Below are 25,596 nucleotides of genomic sequence, written 5' to 3'. Positions count from 1 at the left end.
TAGCATCTAGCTGCGCCTGTTGTTTATGGAGACAATCTTTTAGTTCACCCAATTCATTAGAAAATTCAGGGGAGAGGGGATTAGATCTATACATACCCACTACCTGAACATCTGCAGCACAAGAATGAGCTCGAGGTCTCACACCGGAAGTTTCTCCCTCATCTGCCCACCGTATAGCTTCAGAACGAACCTCCAGAAATGACATCTCGGCATTTAACCACACCTGTCGTTTCAACTCCCTACGAAGGGTATTATCACACATATGTTCAATAAACTGGTCCCGTAGTGTGTGGTCTGGGTTACAAATACCTGGCAAGTTCTTACGTTTCATCGCCTCCATTAGAGCCATGAGGGCATGCGAGTATTCGTGCAACGACTCTCCCTCCAGCTGGCGACGTTGGAAAAACTGCTTCTGCAAACCAACCAAAGACTGAGAACAACCATACATATCAAGTAAGACTGTAAAGATTTTTTCAGGATCATCTCTATCACTAGGGGGGCGAAACTTTACTTCAGCCTTAGCTTCTCCAGTGTTCTCAAATGCTGCAGGATCCCCCCCCCCACCCCAATTATGTCATTGCTTTTGCTCAATGTCTTGCAATCAACTGTTGTTTTGGTGGTTTTTAGTCAGTCCACACAGGGAGAAGAACCACAGGTGTAGTACATGACATTAACTAACAAACAAACCCAACATGTCAGTTTTTTCTATGTAATACATAATAACATAATACATACCGTTTATCATTTAAAACCCCCAAAATGTTTTATGTTTCTTGAAAATTGTACATCTGCTATCTTTAAAATAAATAAATAAACAAAAACCAGTTATATTGTTTATTATTGTTTTTTTAATCGAATGCAATGACATTAGGCATGTTTTCTAAAGTCACTGCATTCGAAGGTGTACTTTTTGAGGAACTGTACTGAAAATGTAAATTCAAACTCTCAGACTGCAAAAGTGATCAATACTTTAAAAACATGTTTTTTTATGGCAACACATTAGACATCAAGAACCATTTGGCTATAATGGGATCTTGTGCTTTGAAGTTTAAAAAAAAAAGTTATTGCTGTAACCTACCAACCCTGAGCATTGAACAGCAAATATTGCACCGAGAGTTGCTCTATCAGCATTTCTGAATGAAAGTCCGAGGAAACGGAGAGAACCCATTCAATAAAAGAAAAAGAAAGCGACCTGTCAGAGGTTTCCCCGAACAGGGAGGTCTGGAGAGCATAAAAATGTGGATTCCCAGGTGCCTCAAGAGTGGGACGGTTCAGTTTCATCCCTCCAAGAACAAGAAGACAGTAGAACAGCCGGGCCAGCCTGACTCAACCCAGCAGATAGTGATTGAGAGTGATGGTTAAATGGATTAGAGAGAGAGGGAGGGAGAGGGAGAGAGAGGGGAGGGAGATTTGCCATGAAGCTTTCTGCCCTTGAACACACAGGGCAAATCTGATCCAGTAAAGTAGACAGCACACGCACTACAAGTCCATATTCTCACTTTTGGATACTTCACACATACACCCTGCATCCAGCATCTCCTGGAGAAGTAGGGCACCGTCCTCCCTTGACAAACCGACGGAGTGTGCATTAAGAAACTCTCCGGCAGGGAGAGATAAAGATAAAAAACAAACACGGAAGAACCGCATCTTCGCTGCGGGTGCGGGAGGCGATGCCGTTTCCACACGGACCCAAGTCGAGCGCGCGGTGAGTCCATCTCAACTACTTCAGCGACCCGGATGAAACGAGCCTGTCAAGGCGCCTCACTTTTGATTTATGTTTGAAACGCCAAAAAGTAGTTTCTGCTCGAGTTCAAACGCAAAATCAGCCCTCTTACCGTTAAACGCGAGAGTGTGTTTTATCGCAGTTCCTCATCTTTAGTGGCGGGACGCTCGTGCGACACACCCCGTGCGTTTCCGTTCTCTCTGCAGAGGGAAGACCGATTTCAAACTGTTTTCTGACGCTAAACTACCACAGTTTTCAACTTTAGTCACGGTTTTTGTGACAGTACGGATTTTGGATTACCTCCAGGGTGTGTATGAGGAACATCGATGCTTGTTTGAGATGTTTTACAGTACAGTACGGAGGAGTAGGATGTTCTGTCAGCGAGTGGAACTTGTACGTTTTTACGTGAGGCAGAACGAAAATGTAATATTAAACAGTTTTAATTACTTTCTATGCTGTATTAACCTCCAACACGATCAGATTGTTGTTAAATGAATAATTAAACATATCGAGAATGCTATTTAGGCGTTATGTAGACTAGTAAATTTTGTTAAATTTGAGGTAAAAACTGGTAGTTGCGGTTGCCATGTTGACGATATTACAACCGTTACGGTAAGATTGAATATTATAGTTCGAAACTGTATGTCATTAACTCATATAATGTTACATTTACCAACCTACTAACTACTAAATGACTTAAAGTTCGTCGTAACTGGCCCCTCAAAGCCAGAGAAATAGGCCTACACTAAAATACCGTCTACTCGACATTAAATTTCCATGAACGATAACAAAAAACTTTTTAAACGAAACCTAAATGTTATGCATTGTGCAGGGAATTCTTAAAACGGCCATTTCCCCATAAATTATATTGCAGTTCATACTTTTTATTTGTAAAACATTTAAATATCTTACAATAGAAGTGTATGCAATAAAGAGTTGAAAATATGCTTTGTTTAGATTACTGTAAAATTACAAGCAAATATATTTTCTACCTGATCTGATTTAAAAATGTTGTAATGTAATCAGGTTGATTCAGTCTATTTTTGACTTGAATAAAAGCAGATCCTACCATGCAAAGCACATGGTTACTTTACCTGATTTTTACAGGCATGCATTGCATTTGCAACCTTAGAAATGGATGTCATCGCTATGCGCGTATCTGCACATGTGAGACCATTCCTCACTCCTCCCATTTCCCAATGGAAATGAAATGTGGTTCATTCAGTAAACTATACCGTGCAATATTTAACATACAATCTCTGCATGGTAATATCTGCATGAGATATGTCGCACATCCCCTTTGCTTCTCTTCCTCGAAGTCCTGTCTTATATAATTTCTGTCTGTGAAGTGTGTGTGTGTGTGTGTGTGTGTTTGCATGTACCACGCATGTTCCTCACTCCAGACTTGTGTTGTATGCGAGATCAGCCATCTGTCCGGACTGGTGGCGGTTCACAGGATGACATCCAACGTCTGTTTAAGGGGGGTTTGGCAAATTAGACCATCAGCAGAAAGCAGCACTAGAAAAAAAACAGGCTGACATCAAGAGCTTGTGTACAAAAGAGCAGTGAAGTTAAACACTGAAATGTGTGGTGTTTGCTTTCAGGACCATGGACAGCAGCTGCTAAAGAGTGAAGGATGCAACCAGGCAGACATTTCTGAGCTTGGAAAAGGGGAAACCCACTTCATGTGACCTTCAGGGCATAAATATGCTCTGCGGTGACGCAGTCCAGGAGCTGCTATGGATGTAGGTCCAAGTAGAAACATCAGCACCTTTGACCCAACATATCAGGACAGTGTCCAGACACACAGAAGTAAGACAGAAGTCAATACACAAAACAATAAACTTGCTTTACAAAACTTCCCCTCAACCTCATAACAACAAAACACTTTTATGCACATTTCCTTTTTCTATATATCTGACTTTTTCCTTTTGGAGTAATGACCGTGGCGAAGTTATGGGATGTTTTAACCTGACCACCGGCGCGGCTGTTCCATGTTAACACGTCCCACCTCTGAACCCTCGGTGGTACCTTTCCCGTTTCTCCGGACCCTCGGAAATCCCCTCTTATTCGCAAGCCTGCCATGCGTGCACGCGCGGGACTCCTCTACCTGCTGGTGCACGTGCTGGCGAGAGCAAGAGGCCAGTACGACCTGTGCAAGTCTCTCGTGAGCACGGACGAAGGCGCTGTGTGGGAGCATTACGCATGCCAACCCAAAGCCCAGGCCATGAAGGAGTACATGCACATCCACGTCGAGCCACCAGGCGTCACCTGCGGGAACCCACCGGAGAGATTCTGCACTCTGGTGAGTCCTCTAGAAGAAACTACTACTTTTTTCAACATTGATAATAATAAAAATGTTTGTTGAGCAGCAAATCAGCATATTAGAATGATTTCTGAATGATCATGTGACTGAAGACTGGAGTAATGATGCTGAAAATACAGCTTTGATCACAGAAAAAAAATACATTTTAAAATATATTCAAATAGAAAACAGTTATTTGAAATTGTAATAATATTTCATAATTTTACACTTTTTACTGTATTTTTGATCAAATAAATGCAGCCTTGGTGAGCAGAAGAGACTTTCAAAAACATTAAAAATATCACCAACCGAAACATATGAACACAGGTGTTCTGAGAAAAAAAACCACAGGCTCTGTAAAATATATTAGTGTTAAAATCAATATTAACCCCAAAAACATATCAAATACCCACTTTGAAAATCCACCAGAAATAGTACATCATCCGGGCAGCTTTGGCCTGCTTTTGTAAACATGCTACTGTATGATCGGGGGACATATTAATTCCAATCTTGCATACTATTCAGGACAGACAGTATGTGAAATGGGGAAGTAGGGTGTGATAAAAATATTCACCATGCTAATTCCTGTTTCTCACAACCAGAAGTTAAAAGATTATGTGTCACATGGTCAACAGGCTGGACAGTGATGTGTTTCTTCCTGCATGCTTTTTTTTCTGCTCATTAGCCTGACAAAAACAATTAAGTGATGTAACGTTTCCCAGTAGCTGTAACTCATTTGCCTATAAGCTGGTAAGTGGGAGCTCGTCATATTAAAGGAATAGTTCACCAAAAATAACAATTTGCTGATAGTTTACTCACCAACAGGTCATACAAGATGTAGATGTGTTTGTTTGTTCATGAGAAGAGATTTTGAAAATGTAGCATTTCATTACTTGCTCACCAATGGATCCTCTGCAGTGAATGGGTGCTGTCAGAATGAGAGTCCAAACAGCTGATAAAAACATCACAATAATCCACACCACTCCAGTCCATCAGTTAACATCTTGAAAAGCCAAAAGCTGCATGTTTGTAAGAAACAAATCCATCATTAAGATGTTTTTAACTCCAAACCGTTGCTTCTGGCTAAAATACGAGTCCATGATCCATAACATTGCTTCGTCCAGTGAACTATTCCTTTAAGATTATTGCTTACCAGTTGCACTCGTTCATTTCATTAACTGATGCATTGAATTTGCATCTTGCATCTGTTTTATAAAATAAAACTAATAAAATATAATGATTATTGCACAAAAGTTGGCTTGACTAACTAATTATGCTAACTTTACAAAGTGTCTATTAGTACCTGGATGGGACAGACCTCAGGCAGATGTTTCCAAATTGTTCCTTGATTAATTTTTTGACCACTAGCCATTGGCCAGTGCAAACTAAGCAGGGCTCGTATAACGGTGCCAAACTGCACACATTATGGGGGCGGAGGTCTTGAAGCAGCATTAATTTAAGCATGATGTGCCGTGCAGGTCACCGACCGCAGCAGAAAAAATGCAGCTGAGGTCAGCAGGCGTGGAGAGCAGAAGGCCGAGGTGTTGTTTACCCACGGGGGTTTGTTGGCAGAGTCAGGCTCACAGGAACAGAGGACCGGAAGGATGTCGAATTTCACTTCACTTATAGCAGGGTCAGCAGGTTATTCTCAAGGGCAAGGAGGTCACGCAGTGCGCTATGGGTTTTAATAAGTGAGATTTGTGAGGACAACATACAGAATCAAAAGATATTCCATCAGTCAATGAATTCTGTTAGTAAAAGAAAGTGATTGGTGCTTGCTTGTGCAAAAGTTGTGCAGCTGTAAATGTGACTTCACCTTTGGGATGTTGTGGATGGTTGCTAAGGTGTTGCTAGGTTATTTCTTTCTGTCTGGTGCAGGGTTATTATAGTTAACTAAAAAAATGCTTGAAATAGTTTAACTTGATGTAACAACTAAAAAAGAAATAATAAAGAATTAAATCTACCAGTATAAACATTTAAAAAAATGACAACAAAAATCAAGCGTAGCATTAGTTCTGGCAGGTCACATTTATTTAAGCTCGCATCAGCTGACTCTCAGCTGACCCACGTCTACCTATAGGGATGAGACACCTATCACAGCACCCATACAGTATATAAGATGCTTCAGTATTGCCTGAAAATGCACGTCTGAGAGTGCAAGCGCCAGCTGCAGCAAGACCCTTCTCGTATTATCACCAGTTTTCGCGTTGCTCAATAGCTAATTAAGCTATGAGCTCCTCCATCCCCAACTCCTCCTCTCGTCAGTCAGGATTCGGCCTTCTGATTTTCCTTTGAATCAGTCTAATTTCTAAAATGTTACAAAATGAACAGAACCATACCGCCAATCCAAACTGTATACTAATTGTCAGTCATCTTTGACGATAGTGGTCCTGACCGAATTACTATAATTAAAATAAAATTGAAAATATAAAGTGTTTACAAGTAAAAATGTATTGATAAAATTTATTATTTTATGTGTTTTTTTATTTATTTATGTTTTTGTTAAATTCATTTAAAAAATAAAATAATTTAAAACAGTATCATAATGATACTAAAATAATATACATGTATACATATAGATATGGATTGGGTCCATCCTTCAAAGTAAGTCTGTGATATTTTCTCACCTGTTTAATACTTTAGCTTAACACTTAAACTCGAGTAAGAGCAACAGTAACAGTGATGCTTGACTTTGCAGAAGAAAGAAACAAGCAAAAGGTTGTGCAGGCTGAAGAGAACAAGAGCATAAATAAATACTAGTGTCAGGGGAAAAGAGGTAATACAACCCTGATTAAATTATCCAGACACTGCAATGTCATGCACAAACACACATAAACTTTGTTCACTATGATTTTGCCTTTTCACTATGATGAAGCTGCTGATGGGACTGATGCAGGAAAAAACACATACAGTTATTGGTCTCGTATGGGAGCCGGAAATGGACACAGCTCTCACACACTTAACAGTTAATGATCTGTTTAATGTAAGGCTCAAGGAGACCCATTTTCTCTTACTCGCACTCACTCTCACACACACACATTTACACAAACACAAATTAAAGGGATGGTTCACCCAAAAATCACAATTCTGTCATGATTTAATTAGACTTGACATGGAATATGGCGTTCAGATTATATGTATGACTATGGAAAAGAACAGTGTGAAGTGAACATTCTGCCAAACATTTACAGAATTATCATTTTTAGGTGAACTTTTCCTTTAAATCGTGTTTGCGTAAATGTGTGTGTTAGTTCTGGTTTAAGTAAGAATCAGAATTTTCAGAGTAACTTTGCATGCCACAATTCTGTCATCATTTACTTGCCATAAAACACAAAAGCAGATGGTTTGCAGAATGTTCACACTGTTCTTTTCCATGGAGTGAAAGTAAATGTGTACAAATTCTGCCAAGCTTAAAAAATAAGCAAAAAACACCAAAAAAAAGTAGTCATACAGTGACATTTAGTAATTTGAGCGCCATATTCCAAGTCATGTGAGTTTGCAACAGCATGAGAGTGAGTAAAAGATGGCAGAATTGCGTGAATTATACCTTTAAATTCTGTTTGTGTAACTGTGGGTATGTATTAGTCTTGGTTTAAGTAAGAATCAAAGTAACTTTACATGTCATAATATTCAAGCAAATCTATCTATGGGTAGTTCACCCCAAAAAAATTACAATTCTGCCTTCATTTACTCATCCTAATGCCTTGCCTGACTTGGAATATGTTGCTCAAATTTTATGTATCACTACTTTTATGGTGCTTTTTGGCCATTTTTTTTTTTAAAGCTTACACGTTTGTTACTAACTTTCAATGCACAAAAAAAGAACAGTGTGAACATTATGCAAATGATCTGTTTTTTCTGGTTTATCTTAAGCAAATCATTACAGAATTATACTTTTTTTGGTGGAACTATCCCTTTAAATCCCCCTAGATGGATTTGTTTGAATATTGTTGCATGCAAAGCTACTCTAAAATACTGATTCTTATTTAAACCAAGACTGGAAAAGCTAACACACACACATACACACACACACACACAAACCCTTGAATTGTTGTGCCGGAGCTGGCCGCTAATGGACTGGCCTCTGGAATGTTCCTCAGGTCGTCCCGAGCTCTTTAATATTGATGGGGCCCTTAATGGTCCCGCAAGCAGACATCCACAGCGCGCCCGAACGTTTTCCTTTTACATTCTAGACATGACGAGGTCGGGCAGCCTGGCACAGTCATAACTTTACAACAGACGGGATCCTCCCTAGCATCTCTCCTTCCAAGAAAATTACAAATGCAGATGACAGAGAAAAGCGGGGTGGAAACTGAGTACTGTTAACCGACAGCCAGGTTAAAATTGTTGAGAGCATAAAAAAATTGCAGCATCTTTGAAATACAGTTTGCGCTATGAAGACAAACAGTAAGTTTCAGTGCTTAGAACTTCCTCGTCAGTCCAAATAGAGCGTCTATTAAAACTAAAAATACAAAAATGTCTTGTTTTAAAGGGGTGGTTGATTGCGATTTCACTTTTTTAACGTTAGTGTGTAATGTTGCTGTTTGAGCATAAACAATATCTGCAAAGTTACGAAGCTGAAAGTTCAATGTCTTTTCAAATTCTGGCAGTTTAATTCCTACAAAAATGGCTGGTAGGGACTACAACGAGTTACTTCCTGGGGGTTCAAACTGATAAGCGATATTAACGACGCCGTTGTTTACAATACAACCGGAGCACATGCCGCTGAGGTGAGGGGCGGGACGATTAGACGCACACTAGAGACGGCTTAGCCAATCACAACACACTGGGCTATCTAACCAATCAGAGCCCCTTCGCCTATTTCTGAGGGAGGGGTTTCATAAAAGCAGAACACAATCAAGCCTAGAAAAAAACAGTGAACCACCCCTTTAAACTTCCACAAAGTTCTGACTTCAACTAGATGAACCAATCAACATACGACTGTCCACATTTACACATTAATGGCCCTTATTCAGTGTTCAGAAACCAGGCCCACACACCCACAAGGAGGAAGTCTATAAGAACAGTATTATTCCTAAACAGCAGAAATCTGTACAAAAATGTAATGTAAATAATATACTTAAAAATGTAAATAATAATATATATACATACATACATACACACACACACACACACTCACACACTCACACACATATAACGCCAAACTAAATGCCATCAAGTCAATTCCCAATGAATAAGTGTCCAGCCCTGCATTTTTCCTCTTTACACATCATATCCTTTTTCACTTGGAAATATGTCAGATTACGGAAGCAAAATGAGTTAAACACGTTATTTCATGTGGAATTTAATAATCTCTCGCATCTCACAGCAGCTGCTCTTTATAGTCTGTGTGTGTTACTGTGTGTTTTGTGTCCATTGCTGTGGTTGCATGTGTTTGCGTATGTGTGTGCCTGTCCCAGTTTGTGCATGTTTCTGCCCAGGGTCCAAAATTAGCACTCACAGAGCTGCATATGTGAGTAAAAATGACCTACTCCTCAGTTGGCTGGTAACTAAAACTGCAACATAATGCATACTAACATCTGTCAAGACTCTAAACACTTACCAAATATTAAATTTACTAGTGGAAAACATTTAAATCCTTTTTTTTTTGTTTTGTTTAATGCCATGTGGTGACATACTGTATGTGCAAATTTTCTCACATTAAGCCACTAAAATTAAAATGTGGAACATGTCTGTTCACGTTTATATGACAGGGATGCTCATCTGGCTTGTTTTGTAGAGTATATGATGCTGCAAATGAGACAATGACCTGCACTGTTTGTCACAATAATGCAAGGAAAACTGCAAAATAATTCCTCTTGTCATACACTCTTAAAAATAAATCTTATTTATTGGCATCTATGGTTCCAATAAATGTATAATTCACCCAAAAGGGAAAATTTGCTGAAAATGTACTCCCCCTCAGGCCATGCAAGATGTAGATGGGTTTGTTTCTTCATCAGATTTGGAGAAATGTAGCATTCCACGCAGCTTTTTACTTCATAAGACATTAATTGACGGACTGGATTGGTGTGGATTACTTGTGGATTATTGTGATGTTTTTATCAGCTGTTTGGACTCTCGTTCTGACGGCACCCATTCACTGCAGAGCATCCATTGGTGAGCAAGTGATGTGATGCTAAAGAAATAAACTCATCTACATCTTGGATGGCCTGAGGGGGAGTACATTTTCAGCAAATGTTCACTGTTCAAATGTTGTACAAAAGGTTCCTTTATAGTGGTAAACGGTTCTTAAAAGTATTAAAATGTTCTTCACACTAAGAAATAACAAATGGTTCTTGTAAGAAATTCTCACTGAAAGGTTCTTTAGAGAACCCAAAAATGATTCTTCTATGACATCAGTGTGAATACACCCCCTTTTGAAAAACATGTTTTTTAAGAGTGTAGGTAAAAATATGTATTTGTAATAAAAATAATGGAAAAAAACAGTTTCATGGCCAGTAATATTTATCGCTAATAAATTTGCTTAGTTCACCCACCACTGGCAGATGTGACAAAAGTTTACATTTGGACCCTTTGGCATGGTTTGTTTTCAAGTGCTTGATTCTTAGTAGCTCATGTTGTCTGTGAAGAAAAAGCGAGAGAGAGAAAGAGAGAAAGACAGAGATCCCTAATGACGGGGGAATCACAGCTTAGTTCAGCGGAAAAAGGGAGCAAACACACACACACACACACACCCAATAAGCATGTGTTGTTCATACACACCTCTCTAAAAGCACACAACCACAGTGCACATGAAACAGTAAGACGTGTCAATGTGAGAACACGCGTGTATGAAAGTAAAAAACCCTCGTGCAACACAACAGTGCTCTCTGATTTAGCAGCACAAATGAGCCAGTGCTATAAATAGAAATGAGAGAGAGAGAGAAGCGGGAAGTGAAGAAGAAAGAGGGGGAGGAAACAGGAAGAAGGGAGAAGAGATATGACAGAAGATATAAAACAATGAGACTCTGCCAGAATAGAATACTAACATTATTTTATTGAACATACTGTATACTGCCTACTTTTTAAAAATAGAAAGTAAAACAGTAGGAAATATCCCATTTCAAACAGTAGCATGCTTCTGTTCTTAATTGCATTCAATGTGTATTTGTAGTGTACTTCAAATCATAAAAGAATATTTAATAAAAACTGTACTTGCAGATAATATAATATTAATTAAGTGTATTAAAGAGAGCACACTTTCATGCTTGTTTCTGTTTTACACCTTTAAAAATGCACTTTGTAATAATGTCAAATATATTTTTTTATTAAAAATACATAATTAAAGTACATTTTAAATAAATATAATTAAATAATTATTTAAATACATTTTTTAAATAATTTTTAGTATTGCTTTAAAGAAGTACACTTACTTAGGTGCTGACTAACATACTAAAGCACATGTAAAGTATTTGATTATAACTGTTATCTGATATTACATCTCATATCTACTAAATTACTAAGGACAATAGAAGTAATTATGAAATTACATTTAACCCTTTCATGCATGAATTATGGAAAACATCTAGATTTTTTTATTATTCTTTTTATTACTTTAATATGATGCTAAAATTGAAATACATTTTCATTTGTACAAAATTCAGTTTTATTAAAAAAATTATTTAACTGTCCACGTATGTGGACACCATGCAACAAAGGCATAAAATGGGACATAAAGCCACAGCTGACAATATGGAATATTGTGTCTTTTTAATGGCATGTTATGCTATTTATATCAGCTCAGTTATTAAAAACAATAATATATTACAATATAATCAAAATAAAACATATTGTAGGAACAATAACAGTAGTTACATATATGCGGAAACCTATTAGCAATATGGGAAAATCATGGAAAACATTCACTGCTGATTGTAACAACTTATTATATTTTCATCCTTATCTTACTTCATGTTGAATCATCTCGGTTATAGTATATCAACATATATATGCAAATTTGTCTCCATATGTATGTGTAAAGTTGCCATTTAATGCTGTAATATGTCATTTTAAATGGTTATTTATGTTGATATATTTGTTAAATGTCTGTTTTATTACAATATAAGACAATTCATAACATCTTTGAAAAAATAGAATAGATATACTAGCAGGTTACAGAAATCAGACTTTATGCAATCTGACTCCACTGTTGCATGACGTCCACATTCGTGGACAGTTGGTTTTTGGTGAATACAAACGGCATTTTACTCTAGTAGTTTATGAAATACTAACATATTCATCATACTTTACTGTACATACTAATATTTTTTTTACCTCAATTGACCTCCTTGTATAAAAGTTTTTCACAGATATGCCTGGGGCATTTAGCACATGGCTATCGCTGTCAGCCATCTTGGATTAATGATGTCATCAAGCAATGAATATTTGGAATGCAAGATAGTAGCCAGCCACTGTTACAATATTGCTGTCAATCTACTGACACTGCCCTCAAGTGGTTTGGAGAAAATTACCATGATAAATGAACCCTAAATGGAGTTAAATGAACTGTCCACAAATGTGGACACCATGCATGAAAGGTTAAAGGTGTACTTCAGTCCTCCATAAGTAGGTAAAAATGCACTGTTAAGTTCAACTAACTGCAACTAATATAATTTTAAAATATATATTGTCATTTAATTGTAAATATCATGCAGTTTAGTGTTTAGTTCATACGTAAGCATATTTTGTTATATTACTTCCATTATACTGTAAGTACTCTTTTTAAAACATGCTTAAGTGTACTTCTTTTTCTTTTTTTTTTTTTACAAGGGATGTGCAGTTACCAACTATTTTCTCCTGTTAAATAATACACAAAATCCCTGGAAATTGAAGGTCAAGTTGAGTGCACTGCATCTACAGTTGTATTGTACTGTGCAATTTGGTAAAAGTAGTCATTTGGGTATTATAGTGCACACAGAAAAGTGCTTACTGTGCACAGTATACATACTACATACTGCAGAAAGAGCATGCTGGTATGAACAGAAACAAAGGGAAAGAAGATGGCTTTCACTGCGTGAAAGCAGCTTGAGATGGACAGAGAAAGACAATAGACAGCTGGCGGCTAGAGTACTAGTTTAATAGGATGAATCTGTCGTTCTTCGTGTCTTGGCCTGATCTCACTGATGTCAGCGCTCAGCTATAAAGTTTCATGCTACAAACTAAACAAGAAAGCAGAGAAAACACTTTGAAGAGTTCTGGAGATCTAGAATAAAGGAATGAGATCATTATTACATGCTTTCCTGGAATACTTGACACAGAAAATATGGAAATGTTTTCTATGCGATATATTTTCCATACACAATTTCTGTATTCTTTGTTCTAAATTAACACATTTTGAATCAAATAAGCAGCTGAAGGGGCACTACACTGTAAAAAACTGTAAATAAAACAAATTGAGCAGAATTTTTTTTAACAAGAAAATACCATTTCAGTCTTTTTACTTCAAAATTTCTCTCCATTTCTTTGTAATTATTTGTGAAATTTACTTGCTATTTTGGTAGTTTCTACACCAAATTATTTTCACTGTACAGTGATTTTACCATGAGTAGTTACTGTAGATGCAACACAATGTAGTGTCTAAAACCCTTTAACCATGGTAAAAATCACTGCCTTAAGTGCAACATGGTACAAAACACCATGTACAATAAACAAATGTATTAATAATAATCATTATAAGCAAAATTTATAATCAACCTCAGAGTGTAAAATAGCTTTCTCTGCATAATATTAGAAATACAGCAATGTCACATATTCAGTCTGTCATCCCTGAATATCATAATATCTATAACTAAAAAAAATGACTGATTACATGCTAGGTTGTATGAGATTACTAGTACTGTTCATCTTAATACCCAGAATACTTATGTGAAGAACTTATAAAGAAAATTTCCAAAGCTTTGACCTCAGGTTTTCATTTCGAAAAGACAAATGTGTTTGCAAGTGCTTTCCGGCGCGCCAGAACTTTTATTAAAGAACAGCCTTTTTAGGTTTTGCCATCTTGTGGATTTTGTCATGAAATGTGGTTGCAGCGGATTTTTCTTTGGCTATATTTACACTTAATCATGACACACACCTGTACCGAAACACCAGGTGAGCGCCGCTGTTAGCAGTTCCGTTTGCTTCTTCATTTTATTTAAGTTAAATACAAAAATACTAATATTTATATACTTTCATATATATATATATATATATATATATGAAAGTATATAAATATTAGTAGTGAAAAATTGAAGGGGGTCTGAATACTTTCCGTACCCACTGTATATATATATATATTTTTTTATTATATTATATATTATATATTTCTATTTTAATTAATTTTTTTTAAAGATTCGGCCGTGCAGGAAGCACTGTTTTAACATTGAAAAAATTACATACTTCACATTTAAGCTTTGTTACAAATCCTAGTGAGCTGCCTAACTTGGCAACAGTTTAAGAAATCATATTTGTGCTCCCAGCTTGCAGGCTGTTCTAAATAGTAAGCAATAAAATAATTCGGCCTTATAAGATGCCTTATTAGCTGCCTTATTCACATCCTGCACCCCTTGCATATTTGTTTATTAAATATTTTGTCTTATTTAATCATTCGATTAGGCCTATGCTTTCAGCCATCAATAAGACTGCAGTACAGTCAGCTCCATTTAACACATTTTATCTCCAAACAGCACCGAAAATACAAAAGTCTGCAGATTCCATCTGGGGCTGCTATGATCCAATTCAGTCAGGATGCTGTCTTAAAGGGAAGCTGCCTATGTTGACTATAGTCAGCGAGAACAGACCAAGCTTTGGAACAGACGTACACTTCCAAGTGTATTCCTCAGAGTGTTGTATTCTTAGTGATGTTCTCATAAACCAAATAGAGCTCACATTGTGTTCTCAGTTTCTTAAAGACCGCTATAACTCACTCACACACACACACTTACAGTAAGAAGGTCTAAAGGTATATAAATCCACAGAGACGACAAAGAGAGAGACAGATTAACCGATTTTACGATACTGACAGGGCTCCAGACTCATTCTTCCCACTGGTCGCTCTTTTGCAACTAACTTTCTCAGTTGGTCGCACGAGCACATGATTTGGTCGCAATTTTTATTTATTTTTTTTGCTACAACATGGGATTAATCAATGCATGCTGATGAACTTTTATCATAGTTTATAGTTATATGGAAACGAAAGTGGTACATATTTCACTTTTTAAGACTAAAACAAAAGATGGATTCTTTTTTATTCTTAATTAAAAAGCACAACAACGATAAAACAGTAAGACACAATGACAAACTAGCTTACATAACGTTTATTAACAAATACGAATAAGATGAGGCATGGCATACACCACATGCTGTATTATATACAGACTAATAAATTACAGAAGGTTTAGCAAACACTGAGGAATCAAATAAAAAAATAAATAAAAGAAAGCTTCCATAGCATAACGTGAGGTAAACAGCAAAGATAACAAGCTTTTCAAATTGAAAACAAAAAGAAAAGTAAAACTAAACTTGCTGTCGGTGACAGTGTTGCATGTTTTTTTTTCCCCCACAAGAATACCAACATGTGCACCTTCTCTGGTTTAAGAAGCGTTTTTTTACTTTAGCTTGAAAACCATCCATCGTTTCCTAAATATTCGCATCACTTTTGCTTCGCGCTCCTGCTGACGCGGTGAGTATAAACCAGGCTCTACACTCTGTAGAGAGTGTAGAGCTGCGCAGTACAAACGAGTCGCGCGGTTTCGTTATGCTTTCAGTTTCGTTTGCCGTTTGGTGTTTCTCATATGCAACAGAAATGGCAGAGCTTATGAGTTGAACAACGCGGTGGTCGCACCAGTGCGACCGCACACAAAATTTTGTCGCACCAGGCAGAAAAAATGGTCGCAGTCTGGAGCCCTGGATACTGATGTTGTTCTCTAACTGAATGCATGGGATGCGGATGGCACTAGGTAAAGTTCCAGTTTAACGGTGATGTAATGTCCCAGTTGGTTGGTTTAACAGGCTGCTATTTGGACGCTGTGACAGGGATCTAGCTCCATGCTGATTGTTGTCGCAGCGACGGGATTCCAACGTGGATAATTGCTCTAGGAGCTTAGTGATGTGGGCCACCTGCCGGAACAGTTGGCCGTGTATGTGTGTGTGTTTATATGGGGCAGGAGGATGGGATTGTCGGGAAAGCATAGACATGCTAGTTTTGCATCTTTGCCACATGCATTATTGGGCCAAGGTCATGGAAAAGACACACACATTGTCAAACACTTGAAAAATTAATTGGTGAGAAAAGCTGATCCTGTGTTATAATGTTAAAACTCTGTCTCTTAAAAGTGTCTAGACAACAGAAACACACACATGCATGCATGCATAGATGCACATGTACACATGCAAGCACACATCCATGCATGCAATCACACGTATGCACATTTGCAAACATGCAAATACATGCACACAAGCACCCAAGTACACACACACAGATGCAAATATACACACACATACATACTGTACATGCAAGTTCAAGTATGCAAAAACAATAGAGGCATGGGGAAACAAGCATGCAAACACCCAAACAGACACATATAGATGAAATATACATGCAAGCACACATACATGCATAAAAGCACACGTATGCACATTTGCAAGCATGTTATTACAACACCCAAGTACACAGATGCAAATATACATATACATGTTAGCATACTGTACAGACACACTGAGGTATGCAAAACAACAATGCAAGCAATCAAATGAATGCACACACGTACACACACACACACACACACACACAAACACAGGCATTGGCAATACATGCACACACTCAAACACATATAGAAGAAATATATATGCAAACACAAGTATGCACATTTGCAAGCATGCTAATACATGCACACAAGCACCCAAGTACATATACACACAGATGCCACCACATGCATGTATACTGGACAGGTACATGTACAGACACACTCAAGCACGCAAAAACAACAATGCATGCACACAAGCATGCACACACCCAAAAACACACATATAGATAAAATATACATGCACGCATGCATACAAGCACTCATATGCACATTTGCGAGCATGCTAATACATGCACACAAGCACTCACATACAGTACAAGCATGCAAAAACAACAATACAAGCATGCATATACATACACATACACAAGTATTACCAATACATCCACACAAGCATGCAAACACCAAAACACACTCAAATTAATGAAATATATATGCAAGTACGAGTGCATGCAAGCACACACTTGCAGTGGGAACTTATCATTGACTTTTATTGTTTTTATAAAAATAGTACTACTGATATATGAGCTAATGATATTTTTATACAGGACTCTAAAGCTAACCCTCACAGAAAACATTCTGTTTTTACATTTTCATTATTTAGCATGTTAATTAAGCCGTTTTCCTCCCGGGAACCATTGGCAGCTCTTTAGGATGCATGTGATTTCAGGTTTTACTATCATTCTGGGGACATTTGGTCCCTACAATATAAACAAAAGCTGACCCCCACACACACTCCACACACACAAATAGTGCTGTCAATCTCACAATGCACAATACACACGGTAAGCATGCTAATGCTCCACTAAGTGTGTCAGAGGGTTGGGTTTCAATGGATTTGGGGGTTGAAGGTTTCTGTGTATTCTCCTCTTTAATCCAACTATAGTTTTAGCGTGTCGGGGGTCAGAATGAGTTTGTGCTTGAATACATGCATGTATGTGTGCAGATGTTGCAGTCAGATGATGGTGTCTGATCCTGTCTGTCTGCACTAAAGAAACAGACAGCTGTAAGAGTGTAACAGAATGAGGTTTCTCTCTAATAACATTACGGAGAAAAGAGGAGGAGAGAGAAGAAACAATGGATTAAAGGAGAGATAGACGGGTGCATCTTGAGGAAATAGAATTATGTTAAGCAGAAATGAGTGGCAGTGCAGAGGCCCCTTAGGAACACAGCTGTAATGTGATCTTGGGGAAGAGGGTAACTTTAAACCCCTGTCCTGGAGTGAGCTAAGAGTCAGACCATCAGACAGAAAAGAATTACTGTACTGTAGAATGTGTCTGAAAGGATTAAGATGTACAATTCGCACTGTACAAATTCAGAGGAGTAACTAGTCACTGAAATTTCCAAACTGTACGAGGTCTGTGGATCAAACGCTTGAGTTTGGTTTGAAACACTTACCGGCAACTAAACAGGATAATGCAATATACAGTAGCTGACAGAACTGCATCCAGTACAAAGCATTGAACATTACATAACTGGAATTGTAGAAGCTGCTAGACTGCTGAGATGAACTTCAGGCTCATTTATGTTGCATAAAAAATGGCAAAGGCTGACAAAAATCAACAGTTATGATCTGATTGGCTGTTACACAACTTCTAGGAGCAAAAGTGGACAGGTTTTTATCAGGACAGGAAAGTTGAGGTACCAGGTTGCAACAAGAGCTTTCGAGGAACAACTGGTCACCGGACTTCCCAGAGTTTACAAGGTCTGCTGCATCAAATCTTTGAAAAATATGCAAGAGGAAGTTATTAGCAATGTCAGTGAGATGTCTGATTTGCTGGTATAATAATAATAATATAAAATGTAATAACAGATAAATTGCAAAATACACTCAAAGTTTGGGTTTATGAGATTTTTAAAAATGTTTTCGAAAGACGTCGCTTATCAAAGCTGCATTTTTTGATTAAAAATACTGTAAAAACAGTAATATTAATAATACAAGTATTAATTTTAAAAAAATCTTACTGACCTGAAACAGTGTAACTTTGCATAAATATGAAGTAATAATAATTATAAGACGAAGAATTATAAAAAATATAATTATCATATATATATATATTAAATAACTATTATTTTAAATTATTATATTTAAGTTATATTTGTGCAGTGGCATTTTTGTAGATTGTTGTACATTTAAAAAAATATTTCTAATTAAGTTACATGTCTCTAACTAGAGAGTGAATGGCTGTTAAAAGTTGAGCAATTATCCGAACTCACTTTGAATACTGTCACTGTGTGCTATTCTTTGAATGGTACCAATTATCTGTTAACTAAATATTAAAGAGGTCAGAACAGATTTTTAGCTGATAATAAAAAGTGTGAATAATGACAAAAACATGAGCTGATTATCAGTCCATCTGTAGTTATACAGACGAGAAGTGTGAGTTTGAGCTAAACTAGATCCAGAGTTTCAAGAGCCGAAGCCGCTTTATCATTTTACCACCCCTCTTTAGTCTTTATTCTCTCTCTGTCGTTCTCTTACATACACACACTTTGTTTTATCTCGCCTTTAATTTATTTTTTATTCTCCGTGTGCCTGGCTTCATAAATCAGATGATGTATTTCCCAAGATGCACAGCGCTGTACAAGCTTCTCTTATGAGGCGTGTGTGTGAGTGTGTGCACGTCTTTATTAAGCAGCATTTGTGTATGTTGTGGCTCCTGTGAGACGGAGAACAAAAGGAGGCGAGTGTTTATTTCTCTGTCGAGGTGTGAATCTGATATATTGGCACAGATCCTGAATACATGCTGAATAGACAGATTCAAAGCCGTCATACCTGAACGCAGCCGTCTCAGCATGAACTATAGTTAGATGATCATCGTCTGCGTGATTTTATAAAGCGAGCTGATAGAATTGACCCAGATTTTTAATGATGTGTGTGTGTGTGTGTGCAGCAGGAGTTTGCGCTCACAGATCAACACTCCCTGCAGTCTTTGCTTTTAATAAAAGCCCGCAAGTTCTTCACTGTAGGTTTACCATGACAAGTGCGCATGTGTGTGTGTGTGTGTGTGAGAGTTTACAATCTGTTTTCGCTCACAATCTCCCCTTTCTTTTTGTGTTTCTGTTTGCATCTGTGCGTCACACACACTTTCTACCTGCTTCTGTTTTCGTCAATCAATCAGTCACTGTTTCTATCTCTATCACATCTCCTGTCAGAACACTGCCTGCTTTTGTGAAAAGAAGTGCGCTTATTTGTGTTGAACACGTACATGTGCTGAACTTCAAAAAAGTACATTAAAAAAAAAAACTACTTGCAGATACTATAAAATTATAGGGTTTGTTCACCCAAAAGTAAAAATTCTGTCATTAATTACTCACCCTCATGTCGTTCCAAACCCATAAGAAATTCGTTTATCTTCAGAACACAAATTAAGATATTTTTGATGAAATCCGAGAACCCTCCATAGACAGCAACACAACTGACACGTTCAAGGCAGAAACGTAGTAAGGACATCATTAAAATACTCCATGTGACATCAGTGGTTCAACCTTAATTTTAGGTAGCTACGAGAATACTTTTTGTGCGCAAAGAAAAAAATAACGACTTTATTCAACAATTCTTCTCTTCTGTCAGTTTTTGACGCACTTTCACAAAAAGTACCAAGACACATGCGTGTGCATTCTTCAGCTTGTAAACAAATTCTTTGCACACAAAAATTATTCTCGTAGCTTCATAACATTACGGTCGAACCACTGATGTCACATGGACTATTGTAATAACGTCTTCACATTTCAGTCACATTGCTGTCTATGGAGGGTCAGAAAGCTCTCGGATTTCATTAAAATATCTTAATTTGTGTTCCGAAGATGAATGAAGGTCTTTTGGGTTTGGAACGACATGAGGGTGAGTAATTAATGACAGAATTTTCATTTTTGGGTGAACTATCCCTTAAAAGCCAATTAAGTGTACTTAAAGAGAGAATACTTTTTTGACTATTTCTTAACAACTAAGTATCCATTTAAGTGCCCTTTGTAATAATGACAAATGACAAGTTTTCCTTTAAAGTACATTGTTATAATAATCTTTTGTCATGCTTTAAAGACGTACACATATTTTGATGTGTTGACTAACATACTAAAGCACATGTGAAGTACTTGATTATAATTTTAACTGTGGTGTGTAATTCAATATTACATTTAAGGTTAAGATATTTTAAATGTACAAAATTGCAACTTAAAATGTGTAATCACAAATATATTTAAATTCATGACAAGTTTTAATAGATGTGACAAAATTTAATGAAAAATCAAAAAATTTATATTAAAACAACATATACTGTTTCTCATTTGGTATGTATATATATATATGTATATAAAATTGTGAGATGTATATATATATATATATATATATATATTGCGAGATAATTGCATGAAAAAACACAGGATTGTAAAATACAACCTCAGAATTGCTAGAAAAAAGTCCAGATTGTAAGATTAAAAAGTCGCAATTACAATATAATAGTAATTATAGTAAATTTTAGTTTCCCATGAATGCTCGTCAGTACATGCAACGATAAACTTTAATCATATTTCAAAGACTAAAGAAGTAATTATGACATTACATATAAAGACGTTCTGCTTAATTGGGTCAAAAAAAGCACTCCTAAGTTCACCTAACTGCATTTATATTATTTAAACTATAATTCATTCTCATTCATTTGAAGTTAACATGCAATTAAGTGCCCAAAAACTAGATTTATTTCCATAATAAGCACTCTTTTTAAATGTATGCTGAAGTGTGTTTCTTTTTCACAAGGGTGTCTCTGTCTCTCTGTCTGCAGGAGAATCCATATCTCTGCAGTGATGAATGTGACGCATCTAACCCTGACCTGGCTCACCCGCCGCAGCTGATGCAGGACCGCGAGCGCAGTGGCCTCATCACCTACTGGCAGACGGTCACGTGGCGGCGGTATCCCGAGCCTCTTCAGGCCAACATCACCCTGTCCTGGAACAAAACCCTCGAACTCACCGACGACATTCAGATCACCTTCGAATACGGCCGGCCCACCGTCATGGTGCTGGAGAAGTCGCTCAATTTCGGCCGCACTTGGCAGCCCTACCAGTACTACGCCGACGACTGCGTGGATGCATTCAACATGGCGCCGAGACGAGCGCGCGATCTGACCGCGGCCAACGTCACGCGCGTCATCTGCACGGAGCAATACTCGCGCTGGGTCGGGTCCAAGAACGAGAAGGTGGTGCGCTTCGAGGTGCGTTCCCGCTTCGCCATCTTCGCCGGCCCGAGGCTGCTGGACATGGAAAGCCTGTACACGCGGATGGAGAGCATGAAGGGTTTACGAGATTTCTTCACGTTCACCAATCTCAGGCTCCGCCTCCTCAGGCCCGCTCTCGGAGGAACGTACGTCCAGAGAGACAACCTGCTGAAATACTTCTACGCCATTTCTAACGTGGAGGTGCTGGCCAGGTGAGAACACACAAACAACAGCAGTAAAATACCAGCGTTAAAAGGTTAGATAACCCACAAATTAAAATTCTGTCATTAATTACTCAACCTCATGTTGTTCCAAACATGTAAGACATTCGTTCATCTTCAGAACACAAATTGAGATTTTTTTGATGCAGTCTGAGAGCTCTGACCCTTCATAGACAGCAACACAACTGTAATGTTCCCAGGTCTAGAAACGTAGCAAGGACATAGGTAAAATAGTCCATGTGACATCAGGGGTTCAACTGTAATTTTACGATCCTACAAGAATACTTTTTTGTGCACGCCGCCATTACGGAGACAGTATCATTACAGTTGTGTTGCCTTCTACGGAGGGTCAGAGAGCTCTCGGATTGCATCAAAAATATCTTAATTTGTGTTCCGAAGATGAACGAAGGTCTTACGGGTTTGGAACGACATGAGGGTGAGTAATTAATGACAGAATTTTCATTTTTGGGTAAACTACCCTTTAAATATTAAAACACAGCAACACAGACTCAGCCAATGGCGTGAGTTTGGGGGCGGGACTATCTGTTTGACTGACCAATGCTAGATGGGTTGGAGGCTAACATTACGTACTTCACTTTTAAATGAATGTTTTGTTTTTAAAGGAGCACTAAGCAATATTTGAAAAACACTTTTGACCACAGTGTTGGACTGAGTCCCAAAACACATTTGTAGCCAATCAGCAGTAAAGGGAGTGTCTAGTAATGATAGAGAGAAGAGAGCGCTCAATTTGAGTGCACAGGACTGATATTAGCAGATCGACTATAGATAGAGAGAGATAGAAGATAAAAAAAGAGGTAAATATCGGAGGAACAAAAAATAAAAAAAAAGGGTTTCGGTGGAGAGAACACAAGGAGCGGGAAGGGTTCGAAGCGGACGCCGAGGTTGCATTGTTTTTTTCTTCTTGATAGGTGAGTAACGTTGATTTTGCTTTGTTTCACAAGACTGATCTGTGTTGGCTTTTGTTTGAATATGCTTGTGTGTCATCTTCACTTGTTTCTGCGATCGTCGTTGCCATGGTTGTGTACGTACATGATGGGCAAAGATATCAAAACAGGGGCGAGGTCCTCTTGGGGTATGGGCGTGTTTGTTTTGGTGCTTTCAAATATCAACATTGTTTGGAAAAATTTGCTTAGTGCACCTTTAATGCTTTTGCAGTTACAAAGTTAAAAATGTAACTTGAAAAAGTAAATATATATGAACATTCTGAATTCTGAATATTGATATTCTGAATATTGAATAATGATATTCTGAATTAAAAATGTTAATTCTTATTTTTAATTAATATTTCATTATTTGAAAATATTAAAATTAACATATATTATATACATATAAAAGTATCCATATATACACAGTCAAACCAAAATGTATTCAGACACTTTCAACATGTCTCACATTAACACAGTTTATTCGCTATAGTTTAGACAATGGTAATAAAATATGACAAGAACTCAGAGTTAAACTGTGTCAGAACAAATTCATCTTGATAATGTCAGATAACTTTGATAGAAAGGTATGTAAAGGATTGCAATCAACCAAAAATTATTCAGCTGTTAAATATAAGTACACAATTAGATAATACACAATTTAGGTCAACCAATTACCAAGCAATGCTGTCTGTGGTGTAAAAAGGTTGCATTAGCAAGTAAAGAAAAAAACACTTAAGCAAAACATGGTCAGGTCAAAGCGTCTGAATAATTTTTGGTCACAAATTTTTATCAGTTTTACTGGTAGTCCACTGTATGAACAATTTTTGGGTATAATATGTCACAGTTCACTTTATTTTGCTCACTTAAATGAACTATAGTGTCTTGCACCCACTAGTAAAACAATATCAACAATTATATCTGGTGTCAGAATAGTTTTTGGTTTGACTGTAAATATACACACACAATTATTAATATTTTCAAATAATAATAGTTATTTTATTTTACTTTATTTTATATATATATATTTTTTTATGCAACCCACTATTCCCGCCACGTCCACACAGAAATGATTACTGTTTGTTCACTTACTCTGTATTAGATGATGACTAATCTACCCCATGCTATCATTGTGAGTTAAGCGACTCTACTGAGTCAGGCCAATTATTATCCATAAAGTATTTGGAGCAACTCATCTAATCAGATTGTGTTGTGTAATATTATAGAGGCAAACGGATGCTTGTTTTCATAGGGCATGTTATCATAACCAATAACTATTAAAACTATCAGGAGGCGAACAAATGATCTGCAATAATGCTCAAGTCATTACTTGTACAGATATTGACTGTCGTAATGATATAAATGAGACACTGGGGTCTATCACAGGTCTGGGCTGTAATTGCAGTGACTGACAGCATGTTAACAATAGCACTGTCTTACATATCCAACCATGACATGATGGCTAGCTACTGTGTTCAAGGAATAGTTTACATTAATAATGGAACTCTGTCTTAATATTGACACACAGTATTTGCTTGTATTCATACAGACTTTGCCAATCAATGTTCTAGCCTGAAATAAAAAAATCAATACATTAAAATAAATAAATAAATTGTAAATTAAATAAAAAATATCTTATAATAAATAAATAATCGATTCTCTCATCGGCACTGATAGCTTCGTGGGCAGTGCGCCGACATATAACATTAACTTGAAGTACTAAAATAACTGTAATTAAAATAAAAATTAATAAATACTATATAGAGACAATAAAAAAATTAACTAATAAAAATGAGAAAAACTCGACAAAATTACTAAAACTAACTAAAATAAATGAAAATAGAAAATAAACTAATTCTCTCCCTCTCTCTCTCTCTCTCTCTCTCTCTATAAAATAATATCTCAATTATACTAATATCACAGCTTGAGGGGATAAAATGCAAAAAAAAAAACTGTAGAAATGCGTCCTCTACATCTGACATATGAGATATGAAACCACATCACAGACAGACAACAGTGAACATTAATGAATCTAGAAAGAATGCGAGCTGCAGCTTCACACGAGAACATGTGTCAGAGATCACAGCGCACAAAGCGATGCCTATGGGCCGCCCAGATCAAATCTCAAATCTTCTCCTGTTTCCTGCACTGATGTGGGGCTAAAATCTGAGGATTGGATTTAATTATGCTAAAATGTGGAAATCAAACGTACTGGCTCTTTCCATGAAGAGGGCTCAATGGGACGTCCTGTTGTACTTTTAAAGCATTAGGGGCACAAATCACATGTCAAATCAGGTAGTTATGCACTTGATATATTTGATAAACCATGTACAGGTGCATCTCAATAAATTAGAATGTCGTGGAAAAGTTCATTTATTTCAGTAATTCAACTCAAATTGTGAAACTCG

At 37.2% G+C, this 25,596-nt stretch overlaps 1 pseudogene; it reads left to right on the top strand.

Moving 5' to 3' along the window:
• Positions 1-1,423: 1,423 nt before the first annotated feature.
• Positions 1,424-25,596, top strand: part of LOC107661617 (titin-like) — a 76,374-nt pseudogene continuing 52,201 nt past the window's right edge.

This window comes from Sinocyclocheilus anshuiensis, unplaced genomic scaffold, assembly GCF_001515605.1.
Source record: "Sinocyclocheilus anshuiensis isolate Anshui unplaced genomic scaffold, SAMN03320099.WGS_v1.1 scaffold1425, whole genome shotgun sequence".
NCBI classification, from domain to species: Eukaryota; Metazoa; Chordata; class Actinopteri; order Cypriniformes; family Cyprinidae; genus Sinocyclocheilus; species Sinocyclocheilus anshuiensis.
The sequence above is the reverse complement of the archived record's forward strand: the minus strand, read 5'-3'. Positions and strand labels throughout refer to the sequence as shown.